General features: G+C 48.0%; 1 long non-coding RNA gene across 1 annotated transcript in view; it reads right to left on the reverse strand.

The window, feature by feature from the left end:
* The window catches only part of LOC143424396 (uncharacterized), a 182100-nt gene extending 155616 nt beyond the window's left edge, over positions 1–26484 (reverse strand). The window contains exon 1 of the long non-coding RNA XR_013101929.1: positions 26108–26484. This is a non-coding gene — a long non-coding RNA (uncharacterized LOC143424396). The remainder of the gene's footprint in view (positions 1–26107) is intronic.
* Between the last annotated feature and the right edge of the window lie 844 nt (positions 26485–27328).

Genomic DNA, 27328 nt, shown 5'->3' on the forward strand with positions numbered 1-27328 from the left:
TCATGATTCTTCGCGAACGCATCCCGGTATCGCGAGGGTAAATCGAGCAAAAGGGGGTCAGAAGCATCCTCCGCGGGCGGAAGGGGTGAGAAGGAGGCAAAAAAAAAAAAAAGAAAAAAAGAAGAAAAAAAAAGCAACGATTGTAACCATCGGCTCTAGACGATCGTTATTCACGGGCGAACTAATCCGGAGAAACGGGGCCACGGGTCGATACCTCGATATTTAGAGTTATTGCCTGATCGCGGGAAACTTCCGTTACGGGTCCGTAATCGATGTAACGCCGGCTGCTTTATTGCCACGTTCCACTGGCCGTCGCCTGGTTCCGCACACATCCCGACGTCTTTGTTTTACCGTGGCAAACAACGGGACGCTGGTGGGAGGCCGTTTAAACGCCGCGTCATAATTACTGTCATTACGGACGGTCTCGCGAGCCGCGGTGTCTCCGGATGCGGGGACGGTTTCACTGAGCGGCGGACAGGATGTTCGCGTGGACGAGACACGCGACTTGGGAATTGCCGGTGATAGTTGAAATTGAGTTGCAACACGGATCTGGAGCACTGGTCCGCTTTAAAACGAATCGGTTATTCTGTAGGTACCTCGATAAATAGGTTACGGAGGGAAATATAAAAAGGGACGCTCGACGGGACTGTACGAGAGATAGACGGGACGTAAAAGCACCGCGGAATCGTAATCCTCGACGAGTGGGACGAGAGAGTTTTAAATTTGAAAATTTCAATCCAAGATAAAGTTTGTAATTCAAGATCCGCTGAATGGATGTCGGTACACAGGTACCTCGTATGTCTTGGATATACGTCCGGGGCAATTGCGACTTCTGAGTGGCTCTACGTATTGCACGTCGTATAAAATCGTAGCAATATGTCTCCAAATCCGACGTCTCTTGCTGAACGTTCACGTTGAACCTCCCGGTGGATTTGTAATACGCGAGAGAGATACACGTGAAATACTTGAAAACGTTTATAGCAATAACGAAACCCGGGCTCGATTTAGCTAGCGGTGTTGTAAATTGAACAGATTATCGCTCCGTAGCTATAACTCGCGGAAGGGTCATCGACGGAAGGACGGAATTAATCCATCGAGCGGCGAGCACGCAGCCAGTAGAATTTTCTACGCAATTACGAGGCCATCGGTGGTTAAATACGACCGATAGAGGAAATCGGGAGCAGGGAGCGGAGGGTTGGTTCGTTTAAAGGGGAACCAATAACGCAAAAGCCCTCGTTCAGCTGAAAATCAAAAGAGATCCCGAGCAGCGGAGGGCTGAGGAAATTGAGAAAAAATATCTGCTCGTTTCAAGCTTCGAGTCCGCTCGCTCCGTTTCCGTTTTTCCCGTGGAAAGGACGCGAGGCGAAGGGCGAAACGGTGGTAAGATCGACGCGGAACAGAGGGCGAGAGAAACAGGGAGGGGACAGACGAGAAGAGTGGCCAGCAGCTCGAGGTAATAGGGTTGGCCACTCGGTATTACGAATGTAATTTATTTTACTTCACCCGCGATCTTTATCACGGCGTAGGGCTTATTTAAACGGCCGAACGGGCGATAAAAAGAAAAGGAGATCGTGGTAGCTGGACGCTGTGCTCGGACCACGTTTCCTCGATTGAAACCCGAGCCAACGAGCACCAGCGGTGGTTTTCTCGATTCGATCCCCGAACGATACACAACCACGGTGGTCCTGTGTACCGTGGATCGCTGTTTGTCCCACGCACCCTATACCGGCGAATGTCAACCGATGGAAACGCAGCTCGCGTGATCGCTACCGGAGACTATTCCCGGTGATCGTCGTCTAATTATAGCTCGAACGGATCTAATCGCAATAACGTCACGATTAGTCACGACCGCTGCTCCATTCTGGCCCGACGATAATCACCCCTCTGATCGACGTCCAATTATTGTGAGTATGTCACTGTGACCGGTGCCACCCTCTATCCGCCTCCCGACGAGGACAATTCATGCGTCTTATGCACGTTTCGCGTGACTGTCGGACGATAATGGTCGATCGATGACAGATCGAAGGGATCAAGAAATGAATAAAAATATTCAAGGACAGTTGCGAGAAATGGTACGCGCGAGTGGTCCTCGATTTAGCGAGATTTCATCTCTCGCAAAATCTTGCACGACCACGATCGATACGTACCACTTATGAACGATACTAGTACGGTCCGCTATCATGATAACACTGTTTCTACCGCGCCGCTCGCAGCGTCAAAGAATGATTTATGGCACAAACCGAGCATAAACTCGTTAATCACGTCGCTTTACCCGGACGATTAATTTCCATAGGCGTATACACAAAAGGGGGCCTGTCTCAAGAAGTCGAGAAGAAAATTGCTCGCCCTTCGCCGCGTGGCAAGGGAGCATTACGTTAATAGGCCAGATAAAGACGTCCGCCACCGGATGGGACCGTCGCGTGACCAACTCGTGCACGCGTGTCCCGCGAATTTGTCACGTATCCATTCGCCTGCCGGTTTTTTTCCCCTCTGTCGCGTAAAGAACGCGCGCGAAGAGCCTGCGGACGGTGCACGCGAGCGCGACTGTGCCCACGGCGAACAATGAGGGACTCGCAGCATTTTTAATACCTTTCTAATGATCGATGCGCTCGCGGCGAACACCTCGAAGCTCTCAGAAAAGAGCCATCGCTGCGTGGAGCTAGAGCGGGACAAAAGGAGCGTCGAGCGTGCGAAACGAACGCGCGGAAGACGCGAGAGAGGGTGGAGAAAGGGAGCGCGAACGTGTCGCAGATTAAACCGCGACGCGGAGAAGCGCGTCGCGCATTTGCCACGATAGCGAGGGGGAAAAAAAAGAAAAAATAAACGCGAGAGGAAAAAAGAAAGGAAGAGGATAGTCGGTCTCGCGGTGTCGCGTCCGGGTATCGTTTGGCATCGATTTCGGACGAACGCGGTCCCGCATCTCTCCTCGTGCACGTTGAAACCGGATGGTTTTTCAAAGCGGCACCGATCGCATTGAATCTCGTCGTCGGGTGCGCGCCGACCAAGTATTCGGTGGCTACGAGAAAATTCCTATTTACCGGCAAACAGCCAATAGCAAAGATCAATATTAGCAGGCGGCAAATATCGCCGCCGCTACCAGCCGCTGTCCCCGTTAAAAGTCTTCGTTCGTGTGCTCCCCCCCCCCTATCTGCCATTTGATTAGCGCGCTACGAGGCTGGAAAATTTCTCGTTTGCGAACCACCGGTATGCATCTCGATCGACTGGGATCGTGGGATCGAAAGAGTACCGCGAACCGACGAGTACGTCTGTTGGTTCTGTCAAACAAGAGACACGGTTTCGGTATTTATTCGCGCAATTATTTAATTCCGGTATCCTTCGTACCCCGTGGCGTGCATTCGTGCAACGTTGGAAATTGCGCAAAAAAGTCACGTTTAAACAACGAAGCTTAATCACGATCAGACACCAAGCCTCATTTCCATTACCTGCAATGGTACCCAGTAGTAAGAGTCAACCGTGGCCAGACGCCTCGTCCAAACTACCCTGCACGACCAGTGCAAACTCGCAATAACTAAAGACGTCTGCGCGCACCAGGTAGCATAAATCATACGAGGATAACCAACGGCGCCAGGATATACCTGAATGGGCGTGCGAGCTAGATAAAACGGCTGGATGGATTCATCGTCCATTGACACGAGAATGATCTTATTTAAGACGGTGTGGACGCGACGCAGGTCGGATGGCCAGGGGTTGCCGGACGAAATACCAGCCACGAACTACCCAGCGTCACCGTGAACACGTTCATCGTCAGGATTTCAGCGGAAGAGAAGCGCTTTCGCTAGCCAGGCGTCTCCCCTTGTCCTCCGCACCGAATTCTTCCCTTTCATACCCATTTCCTGGCAACGTGCGTGCTCGTGGTAGGTGGCACGGCTGCTTTATGACGAGCCTCCAGTCATGCAACCGAGATTATCTGCCACCCGTGCGGAGCAATAGCTCAACGGCGGTGTTCGACGAGGCTGCGGAGAGAAATGGCCCTGATAACATTCAGAGCACCGTGGAGATAACCTGAAGTCGGTAATGGCTCTTTGAATCGAGGCTAACCACCCTAAATAATCTCAGAGGTATCTGGGAGTCTTTAAGGATTCATCGAATTTCTAATACGTTCATTTTTGTTAACTTTTGTAAATAACGATTGTAAATGCTCGAGTATAGATTAGCAGCACACGGAGGGAATTTAATATCGATATCGAGAGCTTGACGAGACGTAAATAGGCCACACCCGAAATCAGATTGCACGTCACGATAATCGTCAACGCGTTCACGCGGCAATGGACGAATAACGAAGCATTCGGACGATCTTTCTTTCACGGCAATAATCAATAACCTATTAACAGCGTAGGAACATTAATTATCGCTCTACGAGTGACTGCTACCACACCGCACTCTTGTCGGAGCGTAATCTATAATCTACCTATAATGTAACGCTGGGTGTCCAACGTTATCCGTTCGGAATTTATTGCACCGTAATAGGCATCGTTGGTTGCACCTGCTAACGAATCCTAAAGTATAATTCTTGTCCACTCTCGTTGCCAGAACTGGGAGGTCAAGCTAAATGCACCGTCCCGCGCATTATAAATAGTAAACTTTCCCCCGTGTTTCATGCTCCTTCCACTTTACCCGCCACTCCTCTCCTTACGTGGGTGCCCGTAAAATACTGGGAAAGTTTTTTTTTCAGTTTCAACCGGAGAACGGTGGAGGGATGAAAGGCGGAGGCACCCCCGCTGAACTGGACGACGAAAGCTGACTTTATAACCCTGGCAACGGTGACGCACTAAAAAGTAAAGCAATCGAGATGAGAATGAAACGACAACCCGGGGCGCTTTCATCGAACAATCAATAACCGAGCGCAAGGATGCTCCACCTTCGATCATCGTAAAAAAAAGGATCACACTTTTCTATTCCTCCAACCTCGAAATTTTTTAATTCAGTTTCGATCTTCGAACTACCTGCTGAACGTCTTCTCCAATGTGAATAATAATTGCACGTCTAACAACAAGTGGAGTCTGATTTTTCATCCGAACATTCCTCTGTCCAAACATCGATCAATAATTACTCTGGTCATCGATTGACCATATTCAGGCTCCGCTGGAAATTCAATTACTCAAGCATTAAACATAACTCGAGTCCGGTGTTCTGTTTGCCGATTCGGGCACACACAAGTGGCGCATCGATCCAACATCAGATCGGCGTTCGTGTGCCACTATTGACCATCAGCCCGTCTTGAGTAATTAGAACGGATGACCTGTCGTCTTCTTGCCGCGCGGCATAATGATTATTGATGTCACGTACAAGGAACGTCGGAATCGACGGTCGCTCCCCGCTGTTGCCGAGCAACGTTCAAAGCGAGGTCCTGAAACGCATCGGCGAATAAAACCGTCTTTCACGGGAGTCCAATCGGAATTTCTAAAACCCGAATAAAAGAGTCCGCCGGATTACGACGCGCAGACAGCGCTTCGTCCCGCGATATTCCGCGTTATGAAACGAACTACGCGCGAACGATCAATCACAATTTATAGAGAAACGTGATACGCGGCTGGCGAATTCTACGCTGTCGCCAATAGGCGACGAGAGCAGCGAGCGCTAATGGAAACGGGATACACATCTGGCAACGCGCAGCAGCTTTTTCCCGAATCCACTCGCGCGTTTCGAAAATCTTACGTATTTGTCAGGAATAATGAAAGCTCTCTCTAGCGAAGGAACCGTTCGCTCCGTCCGGATGATTCAATATTCCCCAGGTGGCCGCGTTTCACCTCGCAACTTGTTACCCGCCGTGATAAATGCAAGAATGCGCCGCGTATCCGAGCATCGAGAGCGATAGATCGCGTGATCTCGCGGCGTGATCGCATTCAACGCGGCCGGCGTAACGATCCGCGGCGTGAATCGGCGACAGTGACAAATTGCCCCGAAAGATGCTGCGATCGCGTTATCGCGGTCCTGAATCATGGCTCGATACACCCCGGAAGGATATACCTGGGAGCTTATTACGCGTCGTTACTCGTGCCGCACGCCACGGTCCTCCTTCTCCGGCCAATCAAAAAATATTCATTCCACCGAGCGAGCCACCCAGCGGCGAGCTTATCGTGCTTATCGGGAAATAAGGGACGAACGATGGCCTCGCTGGCCTCCGTTTCCTAACGAAATACTTCGCGTACCTCCCCACGAACACAACGACGCGCGATCGCGTCGATGAGCAGGATTCCAACCCCACCGGCAGCCACTTCCCTGACCCGACCAAGGTACGCGAGGGGTGAACGGACCGTTACAACAGAGGGAGCGAGATAGCCGAGGGTAAATGGTCTCCATTGTACTTTTAAACGCTCCTGACTTCAAACCCCTCCTCCCACGACCCCGCGACATTCAACCCTGCAACCCTGGGACCCGTGTCGCCGCCCGACCACCCCGGGTCCTTCGCGATTATTCAGCGATGACAAACGACTGTCCCATCCTGCGGATCTCCCCACCCTGCCAGGGACACCCTTGTGTTACCTGCAACGGCGGCTCGAACTCTCGCGACCAACCCCTCCTCGCTCGTTTCGGTGAAGTTTTAGCCACCCACTGCCGTTCCTTATTTTTGCTCCAAGATAAATTGGCGAGGGGCGCCAAGCTGAGAGGGCGCGAGGAGAAAGGCGAAGGGAGAAACGATGGGGATGAAAAGGAAACCGCTGTTTCATTTACCGCGGGACAGAAGGTATCGGTGATTAACACGTTCCTTTTGATCCCTCGCGAGGGTGAAACTGGGGGTGGCACAATATTCTGGAGTAGTATTAATTGTAGTGAATTTTGGAATTTGTTACTCGATGCGATTAAGTATTTACGGTTCGAAAATGCCTCGCAAACTTTCGAATCAATTTGAAGGAAGCTGCCGCAAGATTAACCCGTGGAGAACGCGGTTTTATATACGTCCCATCCTTTGTCGCGCATTGAACGGCGTGTGTGGATTACACCAGGGCGGGCGACGGCATCAGCTGCTCTATTCTAAATAGATTAAAACGCGAAGAGTCACAAAAGATCCGATATTACCGTCGTAAACTGGCGGGAGCCGCGTCAGGCAGATTGCGCGCACGTTACCGAGCGCCGTTCCGCGTACGTTCAAGCGACGATTCCCTTATCTCGCTCGAGCACGAACGAAAACACGTGTAAGCACGCTCGCCGAGCTTGCTCATTTTTCCCCAGCCCGAAAACCGCTCCATTTCCATCGGGCGTAACTCCGCAGCGGCGGTGGGAAAGCCGCCGCGAAAATTCCGACGAAAATCTCCGCGTACCCGGGCGCGCTGCTGCGTCGAGATAAGCTGTCGATCGATATCGAGGCGCCCGCCAAAAGAGGATATAACGGCGGTGCTACTCGTAACACGGCTGGAAATTTTCCCGCCGCGGGAACCAATTTCGAGCCCGCTCGCGTAGGTGGTTTCAGCGACGGAAATACGATCGGCTGCGCCTACTTAATTGTAACGTTTGATCGCGTTTACCAAACCCTCTCCCGGCTGGGTTCGCGACGCTCGCACGGCGAGGTTTGCCAGCCGCGCGTTACCATAAATTGGCATCCGCCTCGCGAGGACACGAGCGGACACGCTCGCCCCTGTAATCGGCACGGTTATCTCGTCGAGACGCCGATGATCGTTACCTGGCTCGTTTCCCATGAAAAGTGACACGGTCGCGGGAACGGGTTTAAACAGGCCTGGGGGCGCGCGTTAGGGGGTTGGTTGCGCCTCGAGCTCGAAGCTTTGGCCGGAGCCGTGCAAGTACCGGGGCGAGTATTAGTAGCTTCGAACTGCATTAGGCGCTCCGGGGACCGCTTAACGTCTGTTTGGATAAAGTTCCGCGCGGAATAGGGGCGCGAGCGTGGGCTGTTACCAGCCAAATTGGAACGTTGGAAAACCCGGGGCTGGTGTATTAGCATTGACGAGAACTGGGTGTAATTGGGTCTACTCGGTGAAATGTTCCAAAGGGTTGCTGTGGACTTGTGTTATCGGCTGACGGCACGTACGCGGGTCTCCGCGGAACGGGGCTATTTAAATGGCCGCGATAGTTTCATCGTAGGTAGCCGAGACCTCCCAAGCGTTCCTCGGCGGCGGACAAAGCGGTATCCGCGGCCGCGTCTCATTTCGTTCCTTCTTTTCACGGCGGTTGTACACGTATTTTTCTATACATACGTATATAGGGGACGCGCACCCCTACAGTCGCGTATTTCTATACAGAGTGCCCGCGGGCGAAGTAGAATGGCCGACAATGGAAGCGGAGGTCGATGGACGAAAGAAAGGCGGGCAAGTAGGAAGAGAAATGACGGTAAGCGTCTCTGGATCCTGGGCCACGCGTTTTATTTCCACTTCCACCGAGAGGGATATTCGTACACGTACGGTCACACGTGAGACGGCCGCGCGTTTTCACCCGACTCTCGAGCCCCGTCGTTTCGCCCGGGGACCCGACGGGGCTGGCTGAAAGAAAAGCCCTAAATTGCAACGACTCCTCTCTCGTTATCGCCGATAGAATCGTGAACGACGGCTCGCGGGAGCGACGATCGACCGCGTCGATTTCGCCCGGGCTGATGGAACCGCGGGAAAAAAGACGGGACGGGAATGCCTCTCGAATACGCCGCTCGACCTTGCTCCGAGTGAAAGGAACCGAATTCCATTCCGTCGAGCGCGAGTGCATACCTGTATTTAGGTATCGACCGAGGAGGAAAGCGTGTGCTCGCGGTAAAATCGCGAAAGCCTTCCAGGAGATTTCTAATCCGCTGAACCGTTACGATTTAATCATCGCTCGATACTTCTTCCATCGTCGTTGATCGCGCGAGCTTTGTTTCAACAGTGGATAGAGGCTCTCTTTCTTTGTCTCGTAGCAATCTTAATCCGCGCGACGGCAAGAATACCGCGATGCATCTAAATCAACGTCACGGTGACATCGTGCTTAAAAGCGGCGGAAATTACGGGCGAGCGGGCCGCGCGAAAAGGATTTACTTTTTCATCGTTAGGACTAGGAACGGAGCGCGTCATATCCAGTGTGATCCAGCGGGCTGTACGAGCGAGGGTTGGCCAGACAGGGGCTCGGTTTTTTGCTTGGCACGACGATGGGCGTAGCCTGGTGTCGTAAAGGAGTCGGCGGCGAAGTGACAAATTACTCGAGTTTATCCGCGACCCCCTTTTTAAGGGGATAGCATTCTACCCGCGGAATCACAAGGGCCAGCCACGGAGCCACGGAATTCCTTTCGTCCATCCATCATAAAGCTGCGGCGACAATGCTTACAACGTCCTTCCGCCGCCGTCCTCGTCCTCCTCGAGGCGGAGGACCCTTTTCTCCTCTTCGTCTGAAAGTTTACGACGCGCGAATGATCCCTCATCCCAGGGGCAATGTCGATCGCTTCCGGCCGAAAAGCAACTGGCAGATTGCGCCCTCCTTTCTGATCCTCCTGCACCAGGAGATTAAATGCGAGAGTAATCGTCGAGATTTATAAGCCTCCTCGAGTGTTCTTCTGCTCGAAAGCGTCTCAGCAATTGAGACCGTGGAGGTGACCGAGATAAGTAAAAAGCAATATCGAACGTTCTAAGTGGAACGGGATTGTTCTCTCTTCTGGTGCCGCGTGACGTTTGCTGTTACGGCTTGCTTGCTTGGCAAAACCTGCACCCCACGGTTCATGCTATTTCCACGTATTCTATACTAATGTATTCATGTTTGCGTGCACACAACCGTGCGCGTCATTAATATGTTATTAATTAATATTATTCATTTTAACACGTACGCAACCAGGTTTCGCGCATGGGTGACATCTCTCTCGGAATAGAACCGATGCGCCACGCGTATCTGACGCTGTTAGCGAACATAATACACGACAGATATAAATGAGTGTAAATTAGTCCCTCCAGTGCAGCAGGAAATTAGATATTACGTTTGCGGAGTTGATCTCTAAACGACGTGTACGAGAAGTCCAACAACCTGCGCGAAGGAAGTAAATAGGTCCGTTTCCCAAAAAGTATGCGTACCCACTGATTTTTCATTGTATCGCAAAAGTATCGTATAATTTTTAACAGCAATTATGTCAAATAGCATTTTTTCGCTTAAAGAAACTCGATAATTACTACTAATTTCATCATTTTCGACGGATAATTCTGTTATAAGAGCGTATGTATACCTGTAATGTACATAGAATTTATGTACAATCATACGTACTACTGCAGTATATAGCTAGGAGCATGTATCGTCTACATAAAAATGGAAATCACTAAGTTATGAGCCTTTGTAATATTAAAATACACCTCAAGTGGTAGGGGTAATCAATCAACCATATACGGTATGGAGATTGATTTTGGTAATGCGCGACTTTCGAGAGAGTGGGGGAGTGACGGAAGCAAGGACATGTATATAAAAGCCGTGCGAGCCTGTGTCGAGTCTTTTGGCTGTTCGGCCGTCGTGGCGAGAAGGTCATGGTCTGGATGAGATTGGTAGCAACTGATGGCTAGCTGTGGACGGATCAAGGGTGGTGGACACTGGTGGATGCTTGTGGACGGTGGTGGCTGACAGTGGCTGACAGTGGCTGACAGTGGCCGACGGTGGCCGACGGTGGACGGTGGTGGACGGTGGTGGAGTAGCCAAGGATAGTGGATACTAGTGGATGATTGTGGATGACTGTGGATGATTGTGGACGACTGTGGATGGCGGTGGACAGTTGTGGACAGTGATGACAACTACTTCTGCCTGCCGATTGGTAAGTGAATAAAGAATGGGTCCCTGCGTAGTCACCTCCACGGGGTGGGCCTGGGCCCTTGGTATCGTTTCCGAGAGACCGGTCTCTCGAAAACGATATCAAGCTAAGGACTACGCACGTAGACATAAGTATAATTGTAAACTCGATACTAAAAGTATCAGAATCAGTTAAAAGATTACGATTTCTAACTTCTGTCTTGTATAAAGGGTTCATAGATTTACTTTCATTATTTCATTATTTCATTGATTTATTTTATTATCCAACTATTATTTCATTAATTTTGCTGTAGATTGGAATAATTTAATCACTGGTACTTTTAGTATCGAGTCTTTTGCAGTACAACTTAAATCTTTCAAGTCCTTTTCAGGACTTTGAAATTTTAAGTTGAACTGCAAATAGTATAAGTTAGCTTTAACGAACATATTTGTACATTCACATAATATAATATTATAACTGTGTAACCTGAATCCCTCCTATCTTGTCTTCCCTAATTTATCTCAATCGAGTATAATTATGGTTGTCGTTAATCAGTTCATTGGGTATCATTTTCATTATTTTTCTGTCTGTGGTGTTTGTTCTCGACGGAGGGTTGTTCTGTAAAGCAGTTTCACTATTCTTTTTTTCATTTGGAAATGAGAAAATGGTATTTCCGGTGAATACAGCGTTGGAGTTCCATCTTTTCCAAAATTCTTTCCAACTATTTCACGTAAATGTTATGTTTTTCTCGTCATTTGATGGTTTGATATCCATTTTGTTCCTTCTTCATTTCAATTTCTACGTTCGGCGCTGGATCACAGCTGGATCGCCGATGGATCGCCGTGGGATGCGTGCGTCCTTAATTATAAGCACTTAGATTTAAGTAATGTAATTGTAACTCAATTGTAACAAAATTGTAAAGAAATCCATATTCTTATCCGAAGTGAGAAATGGCCATTCTACAATCGCGTGTAGTCAGTACCGATAAATATGCGTTACATTCTCCCTTGAGCATTCTAAGTTTCTGTTACGTGAAATCGCTTCACGTATTTTTCTTTTCTTTTCTTTTTTATTCGTTCGAGATTTAGACTTCCATTTCCACGCAGCGAAATAGTCGATACTCAATCAAACTGATGTGGTTTTCGGAGCCCATTGAGATTTCGCAGCCCTTGTCGATTGGTACGCCCGTTGGGTACTCGACTTGGGTATAGGCTTAGTACATTGGACGCGCTCACGCAGGTTCGTTCCGAGTAGCTCCTACCCCGTGTCGCTGGGGTCTTCGGACCTGCTGTAAGACGACTTGGGGCGGTCTGCGAAGTTCGTTCTTGTCGTTGGGCAATGCGTCCTACTGCTAAGTCTCGCTGAATTCTTGATGGTAGCCGCATTCACCATTGGGGAGAGCGTGGTATCAGCTGTTTCGTTGTAAGACGTGGCATAAATATAATTTGCTCGCGATTCGCGTCGGGTATGGTTCATCTAGTGACTAGTATTGAACCATCGGGTTAGAATGCTCTCGCGAGAATCTAACGCAGGTTTATCGATACTTGTTCGTTTTGATCGCGTCGCGAATTTTATCTCAATTCTTAGTTGAAATTAGTTTCTTTTCTTAACTTTAACTTAAGTTAATTTTGTTTCCATTTTTACTAAGTATCATTGCCTTAAATATCGTACCGTAGAACATTTTAATTTTGCTAAAGTGTCAGTAGATTCACTTTAAAAATTTCACTTCTGGTAAGACAATGGCATTTCTTGTTATCCCTCTTCCAAAGTCCATACTGCAATTTCTGAAAATCATTTGTAGATTTTAGAAAATGTATTATGGATTCCGCGTTTAAATGATTAAAGTAGAGTCAGTCCTCGGTACCTTCTGTGCCGAGAACACATAAATGTAATGGAGGGTGGATGGGATTAGGGTTCTAGGGATGGGTCCCTGCGTAGTCACCTCCTCGTTGGTGGACCTGGGCCCTTGGTACCGTTTTCCAGAGACCGGTCTCTCGAAAACGGTACCAAGCTAAGGACTACGCACGTAGACATAAGTATAATTGTAAACTCGATACTAAAAGTACCAGAATCAGTTAAAAGATTACGATTTGTAACTTCTGTCTTGTGTAAAGAGTTCATAGATTTACTTTCATTATTTCATTGATTTATTTTATTATCCAACTATTATTTCATTAATTTTGCAGTAGATTAGAATAATTTAATCACTGGTACTTTTAGTATCGAGTCTTTTGCAGTACAACTTAAATCTTTCAAGTCCTTTTCAGGACTTTGAAATTTTAAGTTGGACTGCAAATAGTATAAGTTAGCTTTAACGAACATATTTGTACATTCACATAACATAATATTATAACTGTGTAACCTGAATCCCTCCTATCTTGTCTTCCCTAATTTATCTCAATCGAGTATAATTATGGTCGTCGTTAATCAGTTCATTGGGTATCATTTTCAATATTTTTCTCTCTGTGGTGTTTGTTCTCGACGGAGGGTTGTTCTGTAAAGCAGTTTCACTATTCTCTTTTTATTTGGAAACGAGAAAACGGCATTTCTGCTGAATACGGCGTTGGAATTTAACCTTTTCCAAGATTTGTTTCACGTAAATGTTATGTTTTTCTCGTCATTTGATGGTTTGATATCCATTTCGTTCCTTTTTCATTCCAATTTCTACGTTCGACGCTGGATCGCCGATGGATCGCCGTTGGATGCGTGCGTCCTTAGTTATAAGCACTTAGATATAAGTAATCTAATTGTAACTCAATTGTAAAAAAATTGTAAAGAATTCCATTCTCTTATCCAAAGTGAGAAATAGCCATTTCTACAACCGCGTGTAGTCAGTACCGATAAATATGCGTTACATTCTTCCTTGAGCATTCTAAGTTTCTGTTACGTGAAATCGCTTCACGTATTTTTCTTTTCTTTTCTTTTTTATTCGTTCGAGATTTAGACTTCCATTTCCACGCAGCGAAATAGTCGATACTCAATCAAACTGATGTGGTTTTCGGAGCCCATTGAGATTTCGCAGCCCTTGTCGATTGGTACGCCCGTTGGGTACTCGACTTGGGTATAGGCTTAGTACATTGGACGCGCTCACGCAGGTTCGTTCCGAGTAGCTCCTACCCCGTGTCGCTGGGGTCTTCGGACCTGCTGTAAGACGACTTGGGGCGGTCTGCGAAGTTCGTTCTTGTCGTTGGGCAATGCGTCCTACTGCTAAGTCTCGCTGAATTCTTGATGGTAGCCGCATTCACCATTGGGGAGAGCGTGGTATCAGCTGTTTCGTTGTAAGACGTGGCATAAATATAATTTGCTCGCGATTCGCGTCGGGTATGGTTCGCCTAGTGACTAGTGACGAACCATCGGGTTAGAATGCTCTCGCGAGAATCTAACGCAGGTTTATTTGGTACTTGTTCGTTTTGCTCGCGTCGCGAATTTTATTTAGTCTATTTCTTTGCTTAACTTTAGTTCAACTTAATTTTATTTCCATTTTTACTAAGACTTTTATCAATTTATCTTATAACAGAGTTGTAGAATTTAGTATATCGTATCGTAAACCATTTTGTGAAACACTTTAATTTTTTCAAAGTGTAAGTAGAGTCATTTTAGTAACTTCACTTCTGGTAAGACAGTGGCATTCTTAATCAGCCCGTTCGTAAAGTCCATACTGCAATTTCTAAAATCTTAGATTTTGGAAAATGTATTATGGATTTCGGTCGTTTGAAATTCAGAAGTAGAGTCAGTCCTCGGTACCTTCTGTACCGAGAACACCTGAATGTAATGGAGGGTGGATGGGATTAGGGAAATAGGGATGGGTCCCTGCGTAGTCACCTCCACGGGGTGGACCTGGGCCCTTGGTAACGTTTTCGAGAGGCCGGTTTCTCGAAAACGATATCAAGCTAAGGACTACGTGTTAGATTTAAGTCGTTTAAAATTCAGTCGAAATTTTCCAAGTCCTTTTCAGGACTTTGAAACTTTCTATTGGATTGTAAATTGTATAATTAGTTAAGCTACAGTTTAAGTTACGTTAAGTTTTGATTCTCGCTACTAAATCGCTGAGGGATTTTAGATATAATTATCTTTACATATTATATTTGTATGTAATATCCCTATTCCCCCATTCCTACGTATAAGTCCTTTTCAGGACTTTGAAACTTTCAACTGCATCGCGAATTGTATAATTAAACTGTAGTTTAAGTTAAGTTTAAGTTAAGTTTGTGAGTCCGTCGTTGGATACGCGTCTTTTTATTAACGAAATTGATGAAGCCGCCGAAAGGGATAGATTTTCCGGTCTGATCTGACAAACAATCACTTCCGTCTCTCGTAATGGAACTTTTAATTGTTCCCTCGTAAATCGGTTTCGTATTCCCTCGGTACCAACAAACTATCGCTCTACGTACTCGCTCGCACGTATCGCGCGCTGCGTCTAAGTAGTGGTTAATCTAGTTTTACGTTTCGTAAGTTCGCTTCCGCAAGTAGTTCCACATTCACTCGCATCTCTGCCGATTTATCGTCACACCGAGGCGTATTCGCTCGAAATCTATTTACATTTCGAAGTAACTTCGTTCGTCGGAACGTCGCTACGGCCATAATCGAGGAATCTTCGTGGGGGATGGCTTTCGCTGACACGGGGTTACGGGTCAACCAGCTTAACCCGCGGGGTTTATACCCAGTTTATCTTCCATAAACGAGTCTCGACGGTCCCTCTTGGCCGGTCGGCCGTAATATTCATCCGGCGATCGAATCCGGCATCGATAACGAGCCACGGGAGTCTCGAGCGTCGTGGAGAAAACGGTGGTGACGGTTGTTTGTCGGGACCGGGGCGATCGATCGCCGCCTATCCGTTGTTCCCGTTGCACGACGCGAGTTTAATGCCGCGCAGTTTAAGGGAAACTGAAGTTTTGTAAAGTTCCAGGGCGTCACGTGCAGTGGTTTACGGTGATCTACGGCTCAGGCAAAAGTTCCCGCGATCGTGTGACACGATTACTCTCCCGGCCAGACGGAGCTTCCGGTCCTGGAGGCGGTATTATCGAGGCCAGCGAACGATAAGGCAGAGCCCCGTTCGTCTTGAACTCGAGAGCGTGGCACGATTGCCCGTATCTACCCGTACACATACATATACGATTCGAATTTTTGCTCGCAGTTTCATTTTCGGATAGTATCAGGCTGCCAGTCGACGTATGAAATGTTACTCGACCCAGAGGGAGCGTTTTATCGGAATAAGTAAGAAGCGTCTAATGCACGGACGACATCGAGAAGCTCAGTGCTAAATAGTTAAGACCTCGCAACATCTAAGTCGATCGATAATACAAAACGTGGCGATATCTCTCTTGCTCTTTCACGGAAACTTCCGCGGATATTCTCTTATCTCGAGGAATTCTAACGACAGACTTTCCGAGGACTAACCAAAGATTCACGTTGATCACGGATTAACAGTGGCGAAGGGTCTTCGTACGTCATTCTTTAGAGGCGAGACCGGCGTCATCCTGGAAACTATCGACTAACTCGTTCGGACTTAATGCCATCTAGTCACCCGGTAACGGTACGCCTCAATTTTTCCCGATAATCTTCCGTGGAACCGTCGTCCCCTTCCTTCCGTTCGCGTCATCCGTCTCTGAAACCCATCCAGATGTCGAGCGAGATGGCAACTCGCGTTACTGCCCGCTTTCGTCCCTCTTTCCACCGCGGAAGCCAGAGTTAACCCGTAACGAGGTCCATCGGCCACTTTTCCCACTCTCGAGATTAATTACGGGGGTGTCGAAGTAATTGAGAACGAAGTAGCCGAGCAAAGTCGCGTGTACCGTGGCAGCGGTGCTGGCGGCGGGTGGGCGAACGATGGTGGATGGGATGGCGCAGCGCTCCATTGTCTGTGACCCTTGCGGCACCTACCCCCGGGCCGGCCATTCATTTCTAACGAGTTGGCAACGTTATCGGTTAGAGCGGACAGTGCCACGGCGTGTCCACTGAGACGTTAACACCGATACCACCGGTCAGCCAGCACTCTCCCAAAACCTGTACCATCGTCCCTGTTCCACGTTCACCAACACGATCACGTGTACGGGTACACGAATCGCGTATCCCCATGGCGAGTGCCGGTGTACAGACGCGAACGTTTTCGCCCGGTCCCTCTTCGTCTGTACATATGATACAGCAGATACAACCGTCCAATGAGAGCGACCGCAGTCTGGTTATAGTTCAGTCTGGTATACTCGGGCGATTTTCAAGCTGGTTACAATGGGACACCCCGCTGGTGTCTGATGCTGTATCGGGTTAACCCGGAAAACCACCCACGGGGATGGCGATACCGGTCGAAACGGCTCCGTGGCGCGCGACTCGCACTCGCCAAACTCGCGGCGACCCTGTTCGATGTTTATGGCCGCTGGCCTGTCTCCCGTCGCTCACACGTGGATATTTACCCATGCTCGCCTCGTGACGAATGGAAAACGGATCTGCCCGCGAGCCACTCCTCGGCGGCATACACCGCTTCGTTAGATCCGATCCCAACCTGAAACTGTGGAACGACGCTGGCCTCCGTGAGGTGAACGGGCCAGCCACCCCCTCTGCAGTGGTGTAAACTGCGGTGAGAACGCAATTTTCGCTCTCGAGAGTTTGGTATGCAAAAGAAGGGGATGAAGATTCGTGACCCGCTCGAGGGGTACCAAGCGCTTTCTGCTCGGTGAAGTATTTTCGGGTCGACTCTCCGAGGGCGGAAGCGACGGGGGTAACTTCGCCCGGGGAGTTCGCAAAGTATGCAAGTTGGAAGTTGAAGATTGCAAGTGTGGAATATAGTTCCCGATTTTGAATTTATGTATCAAATAAGGAAACGTGCGGGCAAAGCAAATGGATGCAATATTAAAAATTGCTTGTGCGGGAATATGTACCGCTACGCTGGCGAGGCTGTTGGCAACTTTTCCGCACATTTCCATGCAACGTTCGAGGTAGACAAGGTCTCAATCATCGTTCAGGAGATTTGGACGAAAAGCGTGGGCGGTAATCGCGGAGAACAGAGTTGCCTTCTGTAGATCGAGGGTGGTTCGACGCTATCGGTTGCTTTTAAGGAAACTCGACAGAGGAAACGCTAAGAAATTCGAGCGAAGCGGAACAAAGATTTATTTAGAAGCGAGATTTTCGATTAGATCAATCGTATCGTATCGAATCGGATCCACGATCGTTTGATGATGCTCATAGTCGCAAGGTAATTTCTCGCACCACTACTTGGGTCTGCGAACCAGCGAGAGACGAAATATTCGCCGTCGTCTGGCAACCTATAACGCGCGAAATCGGCGTTTGTCAGTCGCTCCGAAGAACCGAGGTTTTCCATCCGTGGAACGCGAAGATCCCGCGGAACGAGTCTCGAACGCTGGAGAGAAGTCGATATAAGGGAGGAGATTCCGAAGAGAGAGGCATTCCCATGCCGCGGAAAATCCGCAATATGGTGCCGCTCGTAAAATAGACTTCCAACTTATCTACTTGCTTTAGCCGCCCTCCGCGATATTTTCGTGTAATAAAGGAACGGGACAGAAGAAAGTTTCGGAGTAGACGATAACGCCGCATCGGGATTTCTCCTGTTTATTCTCCAGTCACCGGCTGAGGGGGTTCGCCGTGAAATAGGAACCGCGTGAAACCAATCGATTCGTACTTCGTTCCCTTGCAGATATCCTACGTAGGGGTTATCGAACAGCGCACCCTCGCGTATCTTCGATCTCGTTAAAACGAAAAACTTTTTCACCCGAAAAAAATCCTCAAATTCCAATCCCGTCTATGATACGAACAACAGGGACAAATGATAATTCCACCCCCGTTTCGATACTCGAAGCTTTTATTCAAGGTTCATCCAAAAACCCCGGCAGACCTTCAACTTCGCCATCCGGCTGATTCTTCCTCCCCGTCTATTCACCTCCTCGCAGGTTGGCCCCGCGCCAGGGACCCGCAATATTGTACGAGCAGGCAACGCGGAGAATCCTGTGACTCCGGTTCCTGCTGGCATTCTATCTACGCGGAGGTACCTCCGCGTGCATGCACATCGGCCAGCCACCCCTCTTCTGCACATAACGGCAACACGTAGAACGCGTTGCCCGCGTATCATGGTGTCTTACTTACTAAGCACTGTGGCGCGGCGTCCGCCGACCGACACCACTGCCAGCCTGATTTATAACCACCGCCCTAATATACTGTTTTAAAGGCGACGTTGTCGGAGAGGAATCTCGATGGATGTCGGGAAGCATCGTCCGTGGAGCCACTTCCGCTCGCGAGGATGCCCCTCGCAGGAAGTCGTTATCGGTCGCCACCGTGTGCATTAATGCACGCGTATATACAGGTACGTAGACACACGTGCGCAGATGTGGAGCGACCGCGCGAAGGCGGCCTCTTTTCAACCGGCTACCTGCACGTTGGACGCCATAAAGATGATGTATGCACGCGGTCGCGGCCAGCCGCGCATATTTAAATCGTTCTCGGTACCTTCGGCTCGGTAACGAGGGGATCGGCGACTGCCATCGGGGCCAGTGAATGCAGAAGCGGGCTACGGTGGCGCGGGGAAATATTTTCCTGTTAGTCGCGGGGAATATCGAGCTCGAACGCGCGCGCGTCGGGGGAGCCGACGGAGTTTACGGCACGAGGAAGTTCGGATTGAAATTTCAATGATTTTGTGCAAATGAGCGGCGGAAGAAAGTTGCGGGTTTGGTAATTTACAATGTTACGGTCCGCGATTCCCAAGGCGAGACGGCCTTGCGCTCGCGACGGCCTTCCGCGGCCGTGTGTGAGAATTTCGCTATTTCTACCGAAAGCAGACGCATGCAAATTTTCGATTTGAATAATTATACCAGTAAACGATCGCGTATTATTTAATCGCGCTCCTGAGATTTGCCGCGCGAGCGATATCTCCCTCGCACCCACCGCAGGATGACTGCGAAAAGTATTTGCATATCATTCCACGCGACGCGGGACTCCCGAGCGAGTCCCGCGGCTAGAAAATTTCACGCTAATAGATCGCCAGCTCGAAAACCGTTCCCTTCCATTTCCATGCGTCACGGTTAGAAGAAGGAGTTCGAAGTTCGGGGGTAAGGGTGGCGGGTGCCCGATCGGATTTGTCGTTTATCGAGTTTCCGCGTTTCTTGTCTCGCAGCCGCGCGAAACTTTCGATTCAATTCGCCCGGGCGGAATATCGATTTCCTATTCGCGACGCGGCGACTTTCGAGAATACCGTCGTCGCCCGTACGTAGAGGCCACGTGTGTACACAGGAAATCCCTTCGATTTAAGATTTCACGCAAACAAAGACCGGCTGCCGCGCGGTCTGCCCCCGCTTTCTATAAACCAGCATCCCCCGTCTGAATATATTTCTCGACGGAGAATTCGAAAACTTGCGATCGACCTGGGCAACCGACGGGGCGCGCCGTTCGTCGCGCGGGGGGAGGCTACAATATCGATTCCGCTCTATCGGACGCTAGCAACCGGGGAGGAACGCGCGGGGCATGGAACGAGAAAGAGAGAGTGTCGGCTGTGAACTCCTTTATACGTTCACGTGCGGTCCGGGAATATTAAAAACCATTTCGCGTCGGTCGAAACGCTCGGACGCGAGCCACGCGTGCCGCTCGAGCGACCGAAAACACTCGCACGCCGACCAGTTTCATCGGTGTTTTTTCCCCAAACTTTATTGGATTCGTCGAGGAAGAATCGCGATCGGATCGAACCGGTCGTTTCGATCGATCGATCGATCTGCTCGAAGGGTGGACGGAGCGCGCGTTGTTTCGCGTTTCCATGGGACACAGGGGGTGAGTATGGCGTAATCGTTAAGAGGGCGGTCGGTTCGATGTCGCGGACAAACGTAGCCACGGTTTTTGCCCGCGTTTCGCTCTCGCCGCAGTCCCGCAACCGTCTAATTGCTTACGAAATTTCATCGTACGTCCAGCGAGGGAATCTGGGATGCAAATGTATGGCAGCTGTCGCGGCGATTCGAAGCGAGCGGACACGACGGAAAATGGGCACCGCGCGCGGCGTCCCCGAAAAGGGAAAACAATCGGGGGCGCGGCGCGAAGGCTGGAACAATGGGTAATAACGAAGAAGTGTTGTTACAGCAAACAGTATCGCATCGGCGCGAGGTAAAGAGGGCGGTCGTGATGAATTGCGGCGGATAATGGGATTAAGGCAGATGGCGTCCATTAAGCAATGTGGTTTTAGTCTAATATGATTTCCATGTTCATACGCGGCCGGCCGTTTTGGCATCGGCGCAGATTGCCACGTACTGGCCACTACTTGTCCACGATAATATGATTTATCCCATCGAGTGTGTCTCGTGCCTGTGCCGAGAGACCGGGCCCCCGAACGATAAATATCGACAACCGTTCGATTGAATAAATCATCGACGATAGACCAGGAACCGGGCCACTCGAAACGTCCGCGGAGGGTTTTTCCGAATAATACTTTCGAAACACCGGAAGAGAGATGGCGCGGTCGTTTATCGCGAATAAGTTTTTATGAGAACGTTAAGCAGCGACGAGTGGTCTTGTTTCGACGAGATCGGGGGTCCTTTGACAATTTTCAAGTGAATTTAACGGGACTATGTTCCTTTATATTTATAGGATAGTTTCGAAGCGAATACTTTAAGAAGCGAAGAGATCGAGGATTTAGAAAGGATGCCCGCGATGGCATTGCCCGGCTTTCAAAGCTTGTCCGCTACGTACCGAATAATTTTTTGTACCTTGGAAACCGTGGGGGATTCTTTTATGCAAAGGCGAACTTTGGAGAAGAACCGAATCCTTTTTGCCTTCGAGCGATTAAGAAATCATCAAGAGACTAGAAATTACGAAGCGCGAGTTCGCCAAGCGTCCAATCAATTCGTTGTAGGTATCGTCGAAAGCATTGTTAACTCCGTTAAAGATGCTCGATGACCAGATCGACGAGTAACTCGTACGAAAATAGCAATCGCGCGAAACTGCAGTCAGCAGGAAATACGACGCACTTAGAGGCTGCTGTATTATGCTACCTCCAGGCAATCCAGGTCACTTCCGTCGAAATCTCGTTACCCATTTCCAACTGAGAAATTTAATCAGACCCGCTGGTAGAACCAGAGGGAACCGCCGACTCAATCAACGTTCTCTTTGGAACGAATAATTCCTGTTAATCAATTTTGTTTCGGACTTTCGAACCTATAGAACGCCCCGTATTTTCGACCAATCGAAACCACGGACACTCCACCCGTTTACTAATGTTTTTCAGCTACCGCGAATTATATTAAATAATTACCACTGCCGTGACTACATGGTATCCGTTTGTAAAAGTTATCGCTACGTTTCGCGAACATCGCAGATGGTTTATTCATCCCCCTAACGAAGTTGACAGTAATGCTCGTCCAAACTATGGCATATAATATCTTCAAATGTTCCATAGTTTATACCAAAAACCTTCAACAGTGATTACATTATATAGAGTTGGAGTTATGAAAGCCTTAAATCTCCGAATGTTACCCCTTTGAGAGCTGAGCCGTTTGAACTGTCATATTCGAGTTTTACGCGCGTAATTTACTTTGAACGCAAAGCGGGTACGTTGATTTCGACTGAAATTGATTGAAAATAATTTCGAATCAAAAGACGGGCATACAAAGCGCGCGTGGGTCAGGTGTCAGCCGCGGCTTTCGTTCGTTACGATCGCGTACAGGTTCACAGAGCGCGACGAACCGCATTCCTAAATCCGTGTATGGTTTCGAATCGCTGAAAGGGTTAAACAAGTTTCCAGCGCGGAACGAAACGTATCCAGCGTGAAAATATTATATTCAACTATGTAGAAAGGGGAAGTGTATCGAACGAAAAATAGGAACGGCGCGAGAACGAAATTCCGTTGTTCAGAAAATTCCAAATAATGGTTAGCCAGACGGTGTGAGCGGGGGATGGAAAGGGCGAGGGTGGGTGGCCGCCGATACGACGGCGCTGGTGACGAAACGAATTGCAATTGGCTTTTGGTGGAATCGAAACGGCCGGTCACAGTTGCGGCACCGTGAGTAATGGCGGTTTGATTTAAACTTTCTCGATAAATGAAATTTCTGTCTGCGTACTCGCGGCGACGATTGATGAGCCGCCGCGCGGTACGTTTCATCCGCCCGCCTTCATTACGACCGATTGTTTATTTGCGATAATTGTCATCCATCAACGTTACCAAACGCCAGTCGGATCTGGCAGCCGACCTGGCTCCAATAAAAACTCGAAGCTATCGAGAAAGGAGATTTGTTCGAGGACTCTGCACGCGTCGGTTCAATGGACTTTTTTTGCAAACGAACGAGAAACCTCTCGCAGGAAATAACTATCCCCGTCTTTTTCATTTTTCTCGTGCTTCCCAAGCAGAATCGGATCATAAATTAACATAATTGTGAACTAAAAACTGTTCGCGCGACGTTCCTCAGAAGAAATGAGAAATTCCTCTTTCCGCGAGTGTTTGCTTTTTTTTCAATCCATTAAGTCAGTATTTAATTAGCATTCCACTCGTACTGAGAATTATAATTTGCTCCCATTTCAACCTTCGAGCGTGCAAGTACATAAATAACCGAGATTCCAACCAAGAGGCATATTTATTCATTCCTATATACGTTAGTAACACTCAAGGAATTTTTCTTCCTCAGCGAAGAACTGCGACAAAGTGGCTGCTAGAAAAAACGAGCGAAAATCGAAGAATCGGCAGATTTTTCGGAAAGCAAAGCTGTTTCAACTTCCATCGAACTTGAGACGAAAAGAACGCAACGAGAGAAAACGGGGGCGCGAAGAGGGCCGTCGGGGAGAAAAACAATTCGAGAAAGTTGCAGCGGAACACGGGGCAGTTTGCAATTCATTTTGCCGATGCGAGGCAGCGCGAAAGCGGCGGAAGAGATGCACCGGTGCACGCGAAGCCGGTCAACACAAAAGGGAATAGGTAATGATGCACTTAAAGGCCCGTGCGAGCGCGATTCAGAGGGAAACTAAATATATCGTGGCTGCACCGTGATAATAAATACAGAGAATCCCGAAGCAGCCCTGTGAATTGGTATTTTTAATCGAGCCCGCGTGTCAGAGACCGCGGGATCGTCGTCGATTTGCGAAACGTTGAAAAAATTCCTCCCGCCGACTACTTAGCGAAGAATTCGCGGAATTTTCCGGGAGAACACCGGCCAATCTCCGGCTTAATTAAAACGAGGGACGTTCCACCGCGGGCCGGTGAATCGAAGCAACCGAGAGTTTTCAATCTTGCTCCTGAATTACATTCGCGGACACGTACCGTGGGACAGGGTGCCATTGATATTTCTGTAGAAATTCGCCAAGTGACGATTCGTCGGACGACTGTTAAATAACGCTCCGTCCGCGCGACTGAATAATACGTCTCGCGTAACGAAATCATTTTTCGCGGACGCTTAACGCGGTTAAAGGGGTTGCGCGCGATTCAAAGGAGGGCCGGGGTAGCTACGGGGTAACAACGGCCGCTACGAATGCGGGGTTCAACGTGCGGCCAGCTAATTTCTCGACCGCATATTTTTCCGTATAATTTTAGTCAAGTATCTGGCGCGCGATGCTCTCGAACGAGTCCCAACGATTTCTAACGCGATGTTCGAGTGGTCGAAGTTTCGACGGAGTTGAAATTCGTTCCGCGGAATATTCAATTCGCGACCCGATATTCCCGGCGAATTTCATTATTCGATAAAACTCCGTTCTCGTAAGCTGCAAGCTGGAATTTAACGAAATTCGAAAACTGAAATCAAACTTGTTTCGAAGTACCGGCTCGAATGCTACCTGTAATTCCGCTCTGACGTTCGCCAAGTAAACAACGCCGCGAATAATAATCGAGGGTTTCTTATCGGATCGCAACGGACTAATTAAAACATTTTTCGCTCATCTCCGTTCGTTGGCGAATGAAAAACGATCGTTTGAAGTTAGATAGTTGCGCCCCTCCGTCCTGGAAGTAATATCTATCCGAGGCGTGATACGCGTACCCCCGTGCCGAAGCGGAGGGCTAAACTTTTAAATTGCACTACTCAAAAGAGTCCATAATAAGATGAACGGGAAGGTAAAAAGGGGGTACGAGAGGTAGAAATTCATCGCCTCGACGAACGGGCAAGCCCGATGGTGGAAAATGGGGCGTTAAGTTCATTAAATTACAAAGGGCGAAACGGGTGGAGGATGCGCGAACAGCTGGAGCGACGCGATTGTGATTAAAGTTCTTCGGTCTATTTGGAAGAAGAAATAAATAGACGAGCGAATAAATAAGCTGACGGGTGGCTGAAGGGTGAAATACGGACTGGTGAACGGGAACGGTGGAGTATATAGAAGCCAGGGAGGAGGAGTTGTGTAAGGGGATGAAAGTTTTCCTCCTCCAACGTTCTCGTTTCTTTTTTTCGCGGGTAAAATGGAAGGGAAACCAGATCAGACATCGCAACGTGGTTTAAATTATCATCAGCTCCGTTCCGTTTTACCACGGTGCTTCTTGTCGGTTGATTTTCCTCATCCGCCTAGCTCTTTAAATATTTACGCGCCCAAACGAGAAGCTGAAGATTGTTGCACGACACGGAATGTTGTTTTATTGGACGAGATAATTCCGTGTTTGTAACTGGTTCCGATCTGCGTTTACGATCGTGCCCAGGAAAATAGTTAGTCGATAAAATATATGTGTGTACTAGTTATCTGTATTGACCAACTGATATGCTGAATTATTTGAGAGTAATAGACGGAGTCGAGAGATCTATCGTATTATCACACTCGTGTAGAGATAGAAAATGAACTTTTCAAATGTTCGATTTAGAGATAAAACGTTTCACAATTGCTGAAATGAGTTTGCATTACGCAAAAACTTGCAATCCACCCCCTAAGAACCGCGTATTAATTCAAACATATAGCCATGTGCTGCCACCTGACGTCAAGATCGAACAATTCTTGATAATAGGTTGCACAAGGTGATTGCAGCAGAATTTATATTCTTATGCGATAATTGTCAATATAAAATGATTCTGCTGCCTTAAAACAACACCGAAATGGCATTAATTATCCCATACCACACGAATCAATTAATCTTTATAACTGTCACGTCCCGATGATAATTATCGGGACGGCATTTTCTATGAAATTAATGACAATAGACATTTATCAAAACCGACGGTAAAATCTAGAATTACGTCGTGACATTCGTCACAATTATTTTACGCACCAATCTACCAACCCTATCAGCGCGGTAAAATCGAAAATCGATTAATTATTCCATCGAATTCGTTGCGGATAATTATCGTGGGAATTTAATTGCAATTACATCGTTCCTATCAATGGATACGTTTGTGAAACGTGTCGCTTCCAATGTATCGGGAACTTCGAAATCAAAATGCGTGATGCACGTCGCAATCGGCAAATATCTGCGATTCGCTCGCATGACACTGACGTTCGCACGCGAATAAAAGTAATACCAATTGATGATGCGTCACTTACCTCTCAGATATGACAGTCGAGCCGGTGAATCTCGTCAATGGGGAGAAAAAAAACACCTACAGTTTTCACTCAGGCACAACACACCAACACTTTTCCCACGCACTCATCCTACGCGAGGATCCGTTCTACGATCGAAAATTCGCCGCGATACGCGATGACACGATACACGTAAACACCGTTTCGAACCGGTAAAGTCGAAAATCACGGAAGCGTCTTTGATGCCACAAAGTCGCGTGCGCCATGGCGGTGGAGAACAGCTGTTCACAGGAGGGAGGGTCGTTATTGGGGTTGAAAGGAGTTTGGGAAGTACGTTCTGCCATCTAGTGGAGAATCGCAGGAGGCATTCGTCTTACAGCAGAACCGGAAATCCATCGAGGACAACGTTGTGACCTAGGATATCATACTTCGTTAATCGTTGAATGAATTATATTGGATTGGTGGAAATAGCTAATTTCATAGTTCAAATTGTACATTAAAATTCAGACAGTGATTTAAATTTTAAACTTGTGATAGATACGAAATATTGATTTTCATATCGGATAGTTGGCAGCTCAACTAAATTTGCATACGGTGCAGTTTGTTATACTTTTATAGACTGGTATCTTCTGTGTCAAGAATAACTGCACTTCCCTAATAACTGAGCGTGACAGCAAAAGTTGCTCAACAACGAAGGTTAATTTATGTCTGACAAATGTATCCTTGCATATTATCACGTGCAATCAGTGTAATTTATTATGCATGGAGCAACATTCTCTAGGCGCGTATTAGAAAATACGTATTTGAATCTCTGAAGCTACAAATCATCTTTTCTCTAAACAATTCAAGTTGACTATTCTACGATTATAAGATATTGGAAAATAAATCGTTATTAAATCTGATAAAATAGTATCGAGAGAACGGTTCTACCATGAAATGAAATGAAAGAACGTTAAACATACAAATGCAATTATTAAAACTTCGAACGTATCGAAATGGACAAAATTTGAGAATTTACACGGCTCTAAAAAACGAATGGAAAGGAATCGAGGAGATCTAATCGAAGGATGCACTCGCCATGACATCAGACATCAGACATTCATTCAAATGTCTTCTGAACGATTTATTTTTTATGCAGCGCAATGCACTGTACCGCATTCCATTCTGTTGCTTGTTCGATATTGTTACACATTACAATTAGATCTACTACGCATCAATCTGGATGGTTTACTCTTATTCTTCGCT

The sequence above is a fragment of the Xylocopa sonorina genome, chromosome 6 (assembly GCF_050948175.1).
Source record: "Xylocopa sonorina isolate GNS202 chromosome 6, iyXylSono1_principal, whole genome shotgun sequence".
Lineage (NCBI taxonomy): Eukaryota > Metazoa > Arthropoda > Insecta > Hymenoptera > Apidae > Xylocopa > Xylocopa sonorina.